This window comes from Cetorhinus maximus, chromosome 19, assembly GCF_964194155.1.
Source record: "Cetorhinus maximus chromosome 19, sCetMax3.hap1.1, whole genome shotgun sequence".
Classification (NCBI taxonomy): Eukaryota; Metazoa; Chordata; class Chondrichthyes; order Lamniformes; family Cetorhinidae; genus Cetorhinus; species Cetorhinus maximus.
In genome coordinates, this window is record NC_135897.1 from 14,736,508 (window position 1) to 14,751,323 (window position 14,816).

A 14,816-nucleotide genomic window follows, 5' to 3' on the forward strand; every position below is an offset into this window, starting at 1 on the left:
TTCCATGCCTCAGGGAGATTGAAGCACTCTTTCACGCACATGCGCGAAATTTGCACTTGGCCCGCCCGCGCAGGCAGCGCTCAGCGCTGCCACCCGCCTTTCACGCTGGGCGGGCCTTCATTGGCTCACCCACGTAAAATCGCGGTGCGGTGCCGATCGCGGGCGGCGGCTGGCTTCCCGACTGCCCCTGCCCAACCCCGCTGAGCACCCCCGCCAAGGGCAAAATTCTGCTCATAAAGTGGGATCCTACCATTAAATCCAGCATGACCTCCATGTTACCATCACTTCTGCGATTCCCAGCCACAACAGTTCTCCACCTGTTCTCTCTCTCTCTGTCTGCCTAATTATTGGAGCCTAAAAGCTTCCTTACTTCAATCCATCAAATTATTGATTCAAGTACTTGCTTTTAAGGACAGCTGCTAAATTATTGCAGTGATTTGAAACACGTCCTGTTTAATTTTCAACCATTTTCAATTAACCTCATGTAGCTCCCTATAGTTATAATCACTGCAGGTCAGCCTAAGCTTGAGGTAACCCCCTGACAATGGGTACAAAGTATAAGAATAGTGTGACGTTTCCATCTTTTAAAGGAAATAAGTTTTCAAATAAGAAGAGTTTATCAACTGTAAAGCCCAACAGCCCCAGTGGAAACAAATCAAACGAAGACACTGAGGTAAAATCATCACATAGCGATCAGGACACAAGTGCCCTTTTCTGGAGTTAGATCCTGTTACTCATTGTGTTGTGGGAGTATTTTGTATTCTCTTTCAAAATACTACTTGTCTTGAAACTTGTTTGCACGTATCACACTGATTGGAGGAAAATCAGTCACAGATCAAATTTTCCACCTGTCCTATCGAAGCAGCCTCCACATCTTTCCAAATATTGGGGTCACCGGAGCACAAAATGCCATTGTAGAACTGGGTGATTGTATCAGAGTAGAGCTGAAGAGGATAAACTATGACTACTTGATCTTTGTAGTTCAACGTGACATTGAAGTGAAGTCATTAGGTATTTGTGTGGCACTCGAAGGTAATGTGTAAGCTCCCACTGTGATCAACGGATCTTTACAGGTTGTCACGGAATGAGAGAGTGGGAGTTCAGGCATCTGTTGAACATCACATGTTAATAATATAAAAACAAAAAGCTAAAAGCTACTGTGGATGCTGGAAATCCAAAACAAAAACAGAATTACCAGGAAAAATTCAGCAGGTCTGGCAGCATCGGTGGAGAAGAAATCAGTTAACGTTTCGAGTCCACATGACCCTTCGGCAGAACTGAGTATAGTTAGGAGAGAGGTGAAATATAAGCTGGTCTAAGGTGGGGGAGGGGGGCGGGGGGAGAGAGATGTTGAGGGTGTGGTGATTGTGGGGCCGCCAACTCCAGCATGATGCCACCACCAAACACATCTTCCCTTCACCCCCCCTGGCGGCATTCCGTAGGGATCGTTCCCTCCGGGACACCCTGGTCCACTCCTCCATCACCCCCTACTCCTCAACCCCCACCTATGGCACCTCCCCATGCCCACGCAGAAGATGCAACACCTGACCCTTCACTTCCTCTCTCCTCACCGTCCAAGGGCCCAAACACTCCTTTCAAGTGAAGCAGCATTTCATTTGCATTTCCCCTAACTTAGTCTACTGCATTCGTTGCTCCCAATGCGGTCTCCTCTACATTGGAGAGACCAAACGCAAACTGGGCGACCACTTTGCATAACACCTGCAGTCTGTCCGCAAGAAAGACCCAAACCTCCCTGTCGCTTGCCATTTTAACACTCCACCCTGTTCTCTTGCCCACATGTCTGTCCTTGGCTTGCTGCATTGTTCCAGTGAAGCCCAACGCAAACTGGAGGAACAGCACCTCATCTTCCGACTAGGCACTTTACGGCCTTCCGGGCTGAATATTGAATTCAACAACTTTAGATCTTAAACTCCCCCTCCCCCCATCCCCACCCCGTTTCTCCCCCCTCCCTTTTTTTTCAATAATTTATATAGATTCTTCTTTTCCCACCTATTTCCATTATTTGTAAATCTATAACTGTAATGCCCTGTCAGTCTTTCCACCCCATCCCTACTAGAGCTGTACCTTGAGTGTCCTGTCTTCCATTCTTAATTAGCACTTTTCTTAGATAATATCACCACCTTCAACACCGCTTTGATCCTTTTGTCTGTGACATCTTTTGATTATCTGCTCCTATCACTGCTTGCTTATCCCCACAATCACCCCACCCTCAACTTCTCTCTCCCCCCGCCCCCCCCACCTTAAACCAGCTTATATTTCACCCCTCTCCTAACTATACTCAGTTCTGCCGAAGGGTCATGAGGACTCGAAACGTTAACTGATTTCTTCTCCACCGATGCTGCCAGACCTGCTGAGTTTTTCCAGGTAATCCTGTTTTTGTGTTGTTAATAATATACTTGGGCCTGATTGAGTAGGCGTGGAGATGAAATTTCATGAGCATGCAGGTAAACTTTCTGGCAATGGCCTATTTGACATTTAATAGTTGATGAGTGAATGGCACACCAGCCTCCGAGTGAGAAGGCCATCAGTTTATGTTAGACTCCTGCGAGTAGAAGTCATATTCCAGGCTGATACTCCCAGTGGGGTACTGAGGGAGTGCTGCACTAGCAGGGGTGCTGTCTTTTCAGATGAGACGTTAAGTAAACCGAGACTCTGTCTGCCATGTCAGGTGGACATTTAAGATCTCAATTTTGAAGAAGAATAGGGGAGTTCTCTCACTGTCCTGCTCAACATTTCATCCTTAAACAGCATCATCCAAAACATGGGACTGGATTTCATGCTCCCCTGCTGGTGGTTTTTTGGGGGAGTGTTTAACATGAAATAGCAGAAATGGGCTTCCCACTGTTTTCCTGCCCACTCTGACCTCTCAGCGATTTTATGCTGGGGCAAGTGATGTCTTTGTCAGGCCGTCCGCCCTTTCCCCAATCAAAGCCATTAAGTGGCCAATTATTGACCAGTTAAGGGCTGTTTCCCGCACAGCCTTAATTTCCCAGGTATGGGGGAAGCCCGAAAATAATCAGGTTTAGGCCTCAGGTGGGAAGGGGGGTGGCCGCTGGACCTCCCTCCACACCCCCGGCCCCTCCTCCGACACCCCAATTCTCCACTATCCACCAGCCCCCCCAAAGCCTTCCCTTCCCGCCCTGAGACCCTGAAAACTTAACTTGTCCTGCACTCCCAGGATTCAAGCTCTGTGGGATGCATGAAATCCCACTTCTGTCCACTGCAGCTTCTGGCGCTGCAGGGACGAGGGAGCTGCTGTCCAATCTGATTGGCCAGCAGCTCTCTAAGGTGGGACTTCCTCTCGAGTAAGGGAGGAGCGGAAATCCTACCTGCAGCCAATTAAAGCTCATTAGCTGTGGGGCAGGCAGTGTTGACAGGAGAGTGTGTTCACCACTGACTCTTTGGATGGCTGGACAGAAAACCCTGCCATCTTGAAAATTCCTGGCCATGAGCTCGCCATTTATTTTATTGCACTTTGTGGGATCTTGCTGTGCATAAATCGTCAACTACGTTTCCCAAATTATAACAGTGGCTACACTTCAAAAGTATTCCCTTGACTGAAAGTTGATTTGGGGAGTCCTGAGGTCATAGACGGTGCTACCTAAATGCAAGTCTTTTGAATCAGGCTTACTGATGGATCTTATAAATGGGCGATAAGTGCATTGACAGGCAAGTGCTTTGAAGAGTAACTAATTCTTGCCGTGTAATAGAGGAATCGCCAGGCCTTTTGGTCTGGATTTTTTTATGATTGCTGAATTCAGTTACATCTCTGGTTTAATTTTCAGGGTGGGAAACTCGGATGGTTAGCGCCGCTGGAACTCCTGAAGATGATTGCCTCTCTGGAGGTGGGCATAGGCATGCAGTGACAGTGCCAGAAGCAACTAAATCCGTGCCATGATGATATAATTTTACAAAGTGGGACCACGTAGTTCTATTCAACAAGTTCAGACATCACTCACAAAAAGTCAAATATTCAGCTGCAAGACGAAGGATCAAGAACAAGCCGACACATACTTAAGGTGATTGGCAAAAGAAGTAACGACGACTTGAGGTCAAACCTTTTACTCAGCAAGTGTTTAGGAGCTGGAGTGCACTGCCTGAGAATATGGTGGAGGTAGGTTCAATCGTGGCTTTCCAAAGAGAATTGGATCATTATCTGAAGAAGAAAAATTTGGAGGGTTACAGGGAAAAGGCTGGGGAGTTTTCTTTATTCATTCATGGGATGTGGACGTCGCTGCTGAGGCCAACATTTATTGCCCATCCCTAATTGCCCTTGAGAAGGTGGTGGTGAACTTCCATTCTGAACCACTGCAGTCCATGAGGTGTTGGTACACCCACAGTGCTGTTAGGGAGGGAGTTCCGGATTTTGACTCAGTGACAATGAAGGAACAGAGATATATTTCCAAGTCAAGCATAATGAGTGTCTTGGAGAGGAACATCCAGATGGCGGTGTTGCCATCTATCTGCTGCCCTTGTCCTTCTAGATGGTAGCGGTTGTGGGTTTGGAAGGTGCTGTCTAAAGAGCTTGGTGAGTTGCTGCAGTGCATCTTCTAGATGGTACACACTGCTTCTACTGTATGTCGGTGGTGGAGGGAGTGAATGTTTGTGGATATGGTGCCAATCAAGTGAGCTGCTTTGTCCTGGATAGTGTCAAGCTTCTTAAGTGTTATTGGAGCTGCGCTCATCCAGGCAGGTGGGGAGTATTCCATCACACTCCTGACCTGTGCCTTGTAGATGGTGGACAGGCTTTGGGGAGTCAGGAGGTGAGTTACTCGCTGCAGGATTCCTAGCCTCTGACCTGCTCTTGTAGCCACAGTATTTATATGGCTAGTCCAATTCTGTTTCTGGTCAATGGTAATCTCCAGGATGTTGATAGTGAGAGATTCAGTGATGGTAATGCCATTGAATGCCAAGGGGCAATGGTTAGATTCTCTCTTGTTGGAGATGGTCATTGCCTGACATTTGTGTGGCGCAAATGTTACTTGTCACTTGCCAGCCTAAGCCTGGATCCAAGTCTTACTGCATTTGGACATGGACTGCTTGCCCAAGAGGTGAATTGCTCTTGTAGACAGCTGGCACAGACATGACGGGCTGAATGGCCTTCTTCTGTCCTGCAACCATGATTCTCTAGGCGCTGCACTAATGTTAGTGAAAAGGCTAGACACTCAACTTGCAGGTAAAGGAGCAGAAGCTGTTATCTTGAAGGATTTCTGCTATTGTAAAGTATCTGTAAGTAGTCTGGAGTGTTTTTGAACATTTTGTGGTCAGTTCCTGGATTTAGCAGGGAGTGTTGCTGCATCTTCACTGAGAGTGGAGACAATTTGGTGACCTCTCCAAACAAAGGCTTCAACAGGTATGGGGACTACAGTAATAGCGCCTCTGGGATGGAGCAGAGGCTACAGAGAGAACAGGTTCTGTGCGATGCCCTCTATCAGTTCAGAACTGGAGTCCTCCATGCTCCTTGACAGTGGCAGGAGGTTGTCTGCCAATGCACCCAGGATCTCTCAGAATGAAAAAAACAGTCCGGACCAGTACTCTTATTTCGCAGTTTTCCTGGTGTCCCGACTTAATGTATGCAAGACCAGTTCGGACCAGTATTCTTATTTCCCAGTTTTTACTGCTTTTTCCTTCTGGGCTGTCCTTCACCAGCTGGCTATCTGGATTACAGCAAACACCTGAGTCCTCTGCAGCAGAACTCATCTGAGACCTCGCCCTCTGGTGAGCTGGCACACAAACTATTCATTCCCCCTGCCTTGGTGCAGTCCACTTGTGTCCTATGGCTCACTTGATCTGATCCCAACCCTGCATTAGCTTTCAATACAAGGCACAAGTCAGGAGTGTGATGGAATACTCCCCACTTGCCTGGATGAGTGCAACTCCCATAACACTCAAGAAGCTTGACACCATCCAGGGCAAAGCAGTCCGCTTGATTGGCACCCCATCCACAAACATTCACTCCCTCCACCACTGATGCACAGTTGCAGCAGTGTGTACCATCTACAAGATGCACTGCAGCAACTCACCAAGGCTCCTTCAACAGCACCTTCCAAACTTGTGTGACCTCTACCACCGAGAACAACAAGGGCAGCAGATGCATCTTCCCTTCCAAGCCATGCACCATCCTTTCCTGGAACTTTATCACCATTCATTCATTATCAAGGGATCAAAATCCTGGAACTCCCTTCCTAACAGCACTGTGGGTGTACCTACACCACATTGACTGCAGTGGTTCAAGATGGCGGCTCACCACCGCTTTGTCAAGGGCAACTAGCGATGGGCAACAAATTCTGGCCTTGCCAGCAATACCCACATCCCTTGAAAGAGTAAAAAACACTTACCACAGTGAGTTTTTTTTTTAATTCATGCATGGAATGTGGGCTTCGCTGGCTGGGCCAGCATTTATTGCCAAGCGGTTCAAGTGAATAGTATAGATGCTGGAGGCTGGATAAGTAGATGAGGGGGGAAAAAATAGAGGGGTATGCTGATAGATGAGGAAGGATAGGAGTGGGTCAAAAATGCTGGTGTGGAATCTTCGGGTTGAATGGCCTGTTACTGTGCTATATATTCTATGTAGGTCTCAAGGTTACTAGGTATCATTGCACAGTTTTGTGTAGTTCCTATCAGACTTATTGTAAACGCTGCATGAAATCATAAAACTTACAACACAGGAGCAAGCCATTTGGCCAATGTACCTGCTCCTGTCCTCACTCTTCAATTGGAGATGTCTATGTGATTACATTTTCCTGCCCTCCAAACAAATGGCCAATTCCCATTGAAAAAGAGACATAAAGGACAACAAAGGAATAAAGACAATAAGGTAGTGAGCTCCAAAAAGGAATATGTAAAGAGATTATAGAATAGTCAAGGGTTATGCAGGCTTTTTAAGAAAGGACATGGCTAATATTGCAAATGAAAATAAGGTAACAGCAGACTTGTTGGGCAGGATCTTTGGGTCAGCAAGCGAGGGCGGGCCCCACTTGCCGACACGTAAAATGATGCTCGGTGACGTTGGGCGTGCATCCCAACATCATCGCGTGTCATTCAGATCTTCAGTTCGGCGGGTGCGCACAGGAGTCAGCTGCGCGCCCGCTGAACTGTCAAAGGCCTATTAAGGCCATTTAAATTCCAATTGAAATCATTAACTGAGCTGCCCATCCAACCTTAAGGTTGGCGGGCAGGTGAAGAGCCCAGGCGGCCTTCCCATTTATGATGAAACCTCATCCATGGGCGGGATGAGGTTTCATGAAAGTTTTAAAACATTAATAAAAATTTTTAATTAAATTCATAGACATGTCCCAGCTCATGCAACACTGTCACATGAGGGGACATTGCTTTAGTTTTTTTTTTCCATTAAAATTTTAAAATATCAAACTAATCTCCGAGGCAGCTCTGTGCCTCAGGGAGATTTCTGCGCTCTTTTGCGTGCATGTGCGAAAAAGCGCAAGCCCCGACTCTCCCTCCTCCCCTCGCCCGCACAGGGAGCACTCAGCGCTTCCAGATGCGCGTCACGCTGGGCGGGCCTTAATTGGCCTGTCCACATAAAATGGCGGCGCACAGCCAATCGCGGGTGGCAATTCTCCCCATCGAATAATTACTTTGTGTCAATCTTCACAGCAGAGTAACAAGTTAATACACCTGACATTCCAAGGAAAGTAATCAGGAATCAAGAACTTGAACCCACTAAAGTTAAAGTAAGAAAGAAATTACTAAATGGCATTAGATATTGACAAATCCACACAGCCTGATGTTTCTTGCTGCAGGTTTTTAAAGGAAGTAAGTGAGGAAATTGTCTTTCACCAGTTTATCTGCCACATCTTATGAACAAGTTAGAAATAAATATTTTAATAGCCCTTTGAGTGAAAACATTCCTCTAACTTATGCCTTTGTGTTTTACAGATAATCTGGTTTCTATACTATGCCCCTTTTCTTCCCCATTATATTTAGAAACCAGAGAATTTTCAAGAACAGAACAAGGCCATTTGTCCCAACAAGCCTGCCCCTTCACATTAATCTCTTTAACCTATCTGTCTCAATAGTTAATGAATGATATTCAGTTTCCTGATAACTCTGCTTAACACCACCGTGCTTAATCTATCAACTGTCTATCTCCCTAAACTGATCACAGAGGGCTCGATAAAGCACAGACTTATCGATCTTGAAATTCTGTTGTGATATTTAACAAACTGTCTGCAAATAAATGTCCGATTGTCTAGAGGATTATTGCCCTTACAATCTGACAGTTCTCATGTAAAGAGATGAATTTACCAAAGCAATCATATTCAACCCCTAAGTCAGTGCTGGGGGGCATATGCATGTGACTCTCCCTGATGTCTTTTTAGCATGTTAACTTTCCTCCCGATTTATTTCTAGATTTAATATTCTTGATTTACACAAATTCTTCGGTTCCTTGCCATTTTTGCAGGTGCGAACTGCATTGACACATTCCTGTTCAAAGTCATTGTTAATCTTTGATGCATCCGTCCACATCAAACAAAAAGGAGCTGGCAATTGACAGATAAACTCATCAATGTACAGTAATTATGGTTTTATTTAGTGTGTAATGTACCTTTAAGAATAATACTTGTTAAGGAAGCTCACATGACCTGATTGGCCAATAGGAGAGTAGCACGGGCTACCTCAGCAGTCAGTGTAGAGATAAACAGCTAGAACATTGAGCTCAGCAGGCAGGCGCGTGCCCGACCCAGCTGAGCATAAAATAACGCGTGATGACATTGGGCGAGCGCGCCGACGTCATCGTGTAGTCCCGCGATATTTTGTTTTTGTTTGGTGGGGCCACGCCAGAATTGGCAGCGCACCCACCAACAATTAGAAGGTCTATTAAGGCCATTAAAAAGGTAATTAATTTCAAATCGGCGCTGCCCATCCAATCTTGCGGTTGGCGGGCAGGCGAAAATGCCAAGCGGCCTTTGCACTTTTTAGGAAACCTCATCCACGGGCGGGATGAGGTTTCCTAACGCAAATAATGATAAAATAAAAATTTCACACTTGAATTAAAAACATGCCCCTGCTCATGTGACAGAGTCACATGGCAAAATTGTGCCCTTGGAGTTGAAAGTACACGTGTAGTTGCTACTGAGTATATTGCAAATAAACTTAATGTTTCCACTTAAGAAGTATCTGCAGTTCAACTCTATTACTAATAGTACAACTCAGCCACCCTACAACACAATGTTACCTTAAGAGTTAATATTGTGTCTGGCTGTTGTGCTTTGTGATGTCTATAAATGCATTTGAAGTCCATAGATGCATTTAATGAGAAACTAGGTAAACAGATGAAGGCAAATGGAATGCTGAAATGTTAAGATGAAGCAGGGTGGAAGGGGTCTTGTTTGGAGCAAGAACATTGCATTGTCCAGTTTGGCTGACTTCTGTTTCTGTGCTGGACATTCTGTGTAATGTCATATAAACCCCAAGACTAATTGGTGGGCTTATTTCACCCTGCTAAGCTTTAATAATTGATGCTTGATGGAGAAAATGTACAATTATTGTCAGTAAAAAAAAAAATGGAGGTAAAACAGAACTCGATAGAACTTGCTCAATATGAGGTGACATCACTCAGGTGGTCAGTCGTTAAATGTAGGTGAACTTGCTGAGCTGCTGGAGGAAGCCAGATTTAGGTCACCAATAACCTCTTTTGTAACGTGTCATTCTGTGGCCCCAATTAGTGGCTGAGGCAGAACCCTCAAAGATCTACTCTGTCGGGATGCCTGCTTTCTTTCAAATGGTTTGGCAAGAAAGGACAGCCTGTGAGTTACTTGACAGGTCCAGCGGTAGCTTGCTCTCTATACATCATATGAGTTGGCAGGACATGGACAAGGGACACTGCTGGAGCCTGTCACTGCCTGTCATCCTCCCAGCAGGGCCCTCTTCTTCCTTGTTGACTGGCTGGTTTCTTTTGGACTGCGCAGTGTGCTTGTGGGTGGTCTAAAGTCATTGCCATCTCTCTAAGAAAGGAATTCCAAATTACCAGCACTATTCATATGTTTGTCGCTTTCAACTGGTTCTCTCAATTAGTTTAAATGTATGGCGTCCCGTACAGTATGCCTGAATCCTACCTCCTCCACTGCTGTGCTAACTAAGGAGCTTTGTGTGGCCTGGGTTCACCTCATTAACACAACCTTAATGAGCCTCCATTCTGACTATTATCAGAATCCTCTACTCTGGGGAAGAAAACAAATTCCTGGCCACATTTAGCATGAAAGATATTCCATACTGTTTCTGTTAATACGTTCTGGGGGTTTCTGTGGCTCTGGAAACCAAACTTCAGAACTTAAAGTGTTTCTTTTTGTTCGGGTAGGGGGGGATGTGGTGTTAATGGGCTGCATTTCAAAAAGAATATTCACTCATATATTCTGCAAATGAAAAGTGCATCATGCTGTTTTGTTCCAGTAATGATCCCTAATTATGTCTGTGAAGCCTGCCCTCTAATCAGATCTAATTAATTCTGTTTAAGTATGTGACAGACTAACTATAGATTTCACACAAGGCCAGTCAGACGGGATACTCTGGCTATACTTATCATTTTAACTCTTAGCACACTGGTAATGCAACTCTGTGCAGCACAAAGCCTTTTCTTTCAGAATTAAACCAAACTATGTAGATGCTTGTGAAACCTCAGATGTTCCTTTTCAGGTTCGCTGGGTCAGTTCCCTGGAATCCCTTTGAGAAGTGCTCAGTGTGACATCGCTTCCTGCAGTTGACCTTGCAGATGGAGCAGCCGCCTGCACCTTGAGATAAAGGGAGACCAGCATATTCCTCATCAATGTGTGTTCTCATTTCAGTTTTCAGTGTGATTGTAGAAGAGTTAAGGATAGAGTAACATCAAGCTCTTGCTGTAGTGTAAATGCTTTTCTCATTACACATGTTATTCCCTGGACTGGTTTTGATCATGGATTTCAGGGGTTTGGGGAGGGAATTCCCAGCCTATTTATTTCCTTAATGGCCCAGCATTCTTTCTCGTTTTTCTCTGTCTCCCAGGAGAGGAGGCTGGGATGGTGGGGTGGGTCGGGTCAGGTCAGTGAGGGGGAGGAGGTGGGTAGCAGAAGGTTTAGTCATGATGCTTCAGTCTTAATAAATCTGGAGCCGGTTTAATGGATCAGCTGGCCTTTTCCTGCCTGTTTGTATCCATTCTGTCTTGTGTTTAGGTGCCTGTACTGTGCTATAGAAAATGGATTTAGCAGTGGAGGCAGCGGAAACAATGAAAAGAGCAGTATCAAAGCAATGCTATTTCTTATTGGGCAAGGCGATTAGATCCAGCTACCTCTTTTTGGTGCAGGAAATTGAAAATCGCAGAAGGCCAAGCAGCATTGTGATGGAGGACTAACATTTCCCATGAGGGGAGGGGAGGGGGGTCACTCACACCCAATCCTGTTTTATCTCTGAAGTCACCTGACCTGCTTTTCACATTTAGTATTTTCAGCCAGAAAATCCTAGATGTTCACAATGCAGTCGTTGACCATTTGGGTCATTTTTGGATTTTATTTTAGATTTTCAACCAGAGCATGCGAGACCTTCACAATCAGTCCACATATACAACATCAACCACACGACCCTCATTCACCCTCTGCTACTTCATCCAAAATTTCAATCAAGTTAGTCAAAAAGGATTTGCATTTCACAGGTCCATGCTGGCTTTCCTTCACTAATAATACTTGTCCAAGTATCTGTTAATTTGCTCCCAGATTATTGTTTCTAAAACCTTTCTGAAAAATTAAAGGCTTCTAAAATCACATACATTTAGCCTCTGATATGCTGAAGTTTGTAAATTTTAATGAAACATTAGGTTGGTTAAGAAATCCCACAGAAATCATTTGTTAATGATTCTCAATGTATTGAAACACTGGAGAGATGAACTTGACAGCTACTTGGAAACTGACAGAAATTGAGCTTTTGCTTCAATATATCATTATGTTTAGAGGAGACAATTTAACAGTGTTGTAGTCCAGCGATTGAGGGGGCTAATTTAAAATCGAACAGAGATAGTCTTGTGGCATTGAAAGTTTGTCTTGCTGTGACAGAATCAGTTTAGGATCTATAAAAATGATGCCTGTACGCAACAGTCTTTAGTTAGAGGAAAAGGCCAATCCCTCCCTATGGTAAATAATCAGTTTTTAACCAGGTGAGAAGGGGTGAACTGGCTCCCCTCTACTCAATCCCCTGTGCTGGTCCCAACAAAAGTTTAAGTTCCTTTTTCACGAGGACATGCCTTTTCCAAATCAGAATGTATTTCACTATTTAAGCTGTGAACAATGAGAAGCCAATCAAACAAGATTTTCTTGAGTCAAAAAAGAGCAAATTTATTAGCCACTAAGCCTGAGCAAAATAATAAAAAACACGACATCAAGCATTCAGCCCTCATGCAGTCATTCAGGCCCCCCTCCACACACACACGTACACAGGTGCCAGAAATAAGGGGAGTTAGAGTCCAATAAAAAAAAATAAAAAAATATATGGTTAAGTGTTCTTTGATTGTCATTGAGGTATAGATTTTAAATGCTATGGCCAGTTTGAGTTTAGCTGGTTTCTTGGATGCGGTTAGATGTAGAAGATGTTGCAATTATTATGGTAGCTCAGTTCACTGGTAGGTTACTGGTAGAGTTGGCCTTTGAACTGGGTGACATGCTTAATCCAAAAAGCAGGGAGGAAGAGAGCGAGCAGACCTCAGCCTGTTTCCTCTGCTGAAAACTTTCCTGATGCCGCCTGTGGCACTGGCAATCTCTCGAAATACTTCACACACTGTGCATTTCCAAGAGGTTTTGGGTGTGCCTGTCTGTGGCGGCCATTGTTTCAATATCCAACACTTTGAATTTTTAATGTCTCTTCCTTAGACAGTTATAAGTTTTGATTGGTGTCTGGATTATAGGAAATGTCTCTCTCTTCACACTTCCCTGGAGGTAATTTGTTGGTTTCTCACCTTCAACTTGGAATGTGGTCTTACATTTTTAAGCAGTTTGTTCTGTCTTAGTTCAAATTGCAAAAGTCCCTGTCAGTTGAAAGTTGAAAAATCATATTTTCAAAAATAAAGGCGTGTAGCCTCGTAACAAATTAAGTTCTCTTTTGTTCAACCATCTCACCTTACTTGTCCTGTCCATGAATCCCTCAATCTCTTCTCTCTCCTCAAATCCACCAAATTGTGATTTTCCTTCTTGCTGTTCCCAATTTTAACCTATGTTCTTTGGTATTTGAACACAAAACTAGAATGAATAATTTTCCAAGAACAGCAACAGTCTTCTCTGTAATCTTGAAAATAATAACATGCTCACTGGCTTTACAAAGAAAACCATCCTGAATTTCTTAACTTTTCTTCATAATATGAATTCCAGAACCATCTTTGTTGCATACTTACATATCCTGTCTTGGGCAAAAAATATGACCACATGATCAGAGATGTGCGCAAAGCTTTAATGCCTTTAAAGAAATACACTGCTCAAATCTTGCACCTGTGTTGCACTGGATTTGCTACCAGATCCCAGATTTACCTCATTTGTATAAATGGGACGATTAGAACCAGGGAGAATCATCCAGCAAGTGAATCGTTTCAGGCTGGCTGTCCAGTGAGAAAGTTCTATGTAAAAAAATCGTGATTCTCCTCAAATGCCTTTCAGCAATAAGGATATTTAAACTGATACTTAGTAAATCCTCCAGCTATTCTCAGAATCGTAAAATGTGTCACATTTGTTGTCTACACTATTACAATCTCATGCCAATCATTTTTTATCTTATTGGGCGACCAAGCTAAAGGCCCATTACCCACTGCCTATTAGTTACCCATTGTCCATTGCCCACTGTCCACTGCGCATTGAGCACTGTCCACTGCCAATTGCCCATTCCTTGTTACCTATCGCCTATTGTCCACTGCCTATATTATCCACTGCCCATTTCCCACTGCCCACTGTTCATTGCTCACTGTCCATTGCCTACTGCTGACTATCTGTTGAGGGAGAAAGGGAGAGGAAGAAGGGTGAGTGTGACAGGGCTCTGACAATAGCCCAGAATAGACAGACAGATGGAGGTGTGAGAGCAGACCATTGCTGGTGTAGGGTTCTTTTGGGAAATCTGTCTCTGCCTTGTGTGACCAAATGGCAGAGCTTATGTGTATCCCATATATGCTTTGTTCCAGTCAATCTTCCAGATGCCCTGCCTCTTGCACAAGGTTTCCATGCTTGTGATCCGACCAAAATGAAAGGGAAAGGACTTTCTTCACACAACTCAATTGTACTAAATCTCTCTGCTGTTGCTCTGATTTTGGTGAATTTTGGAAAATTGGTGTTGACATGTAGATGGGAGGAGGAAGCAATGAGCCTCATTTTAAATAGTAAAGTGTTTCATTCTGTTGACTTGTTTGTTGCTTTTACATAGAATTAAACAGGGGGCAGAATTTTACGTTTGTTGGTCAGGCGGGCCCGACTGACTCCGTGGCTGGTGAGCGGCCGATTGCCGCTGGCGAAACGGGCCGCGCCACCATTTTCCGCGGGCAGGCCAATTAAGGCCCACCCCTTGGCTTTGCGACTCCCGTGAAGAACGGGAAAATAGTCACGGGGCGGGCGGCTTCAGACTGCCGGTTCCAATGGGAGCCGGCAGCCTGTTTAAAGACTGACCAGGCAGCCTGCTTGAAGCAGTGCACCATGGCCACTCGTGGAGAGCGAGAGGGAGGTGCAAGTGGAGAGCAGCATGAGCATGAGCAGGAGCATGAGGAGGGGGGCAGGCTGCAGCAGAGGCCAGCGGAGGGCCACTGTGCCCCCCCCGATTTTCCAATGCATGCCTTGCTGTCCTCC

The 14,816-nt window shown here is 44.8% G+C and overlaps 1 long non-coding RNA gene across 1 annotated transcript in view; it reads right to left on the bottom strand.

The window, feature by feature from the left end:
• The window catches only part of LOC144694144 (uncharacterized), a 31,592-nt gene extending 18,377 nt beyond the window's left edge, over positions 1–13,215 (bottom strand). Inside the window, exon 1 of the long non-coding RNA XR_013579656.1 lies at positions 13,116–13,215. This is a non-coding gene — a long non-coding RNA (uncharacterized LOC144694144). The remainder of the gene's footprint in view (positions 1–13,115) is intronic.
• Between the last annotated feature and the right edge of the window lie 1,601 nt (positions 13,216–14,816).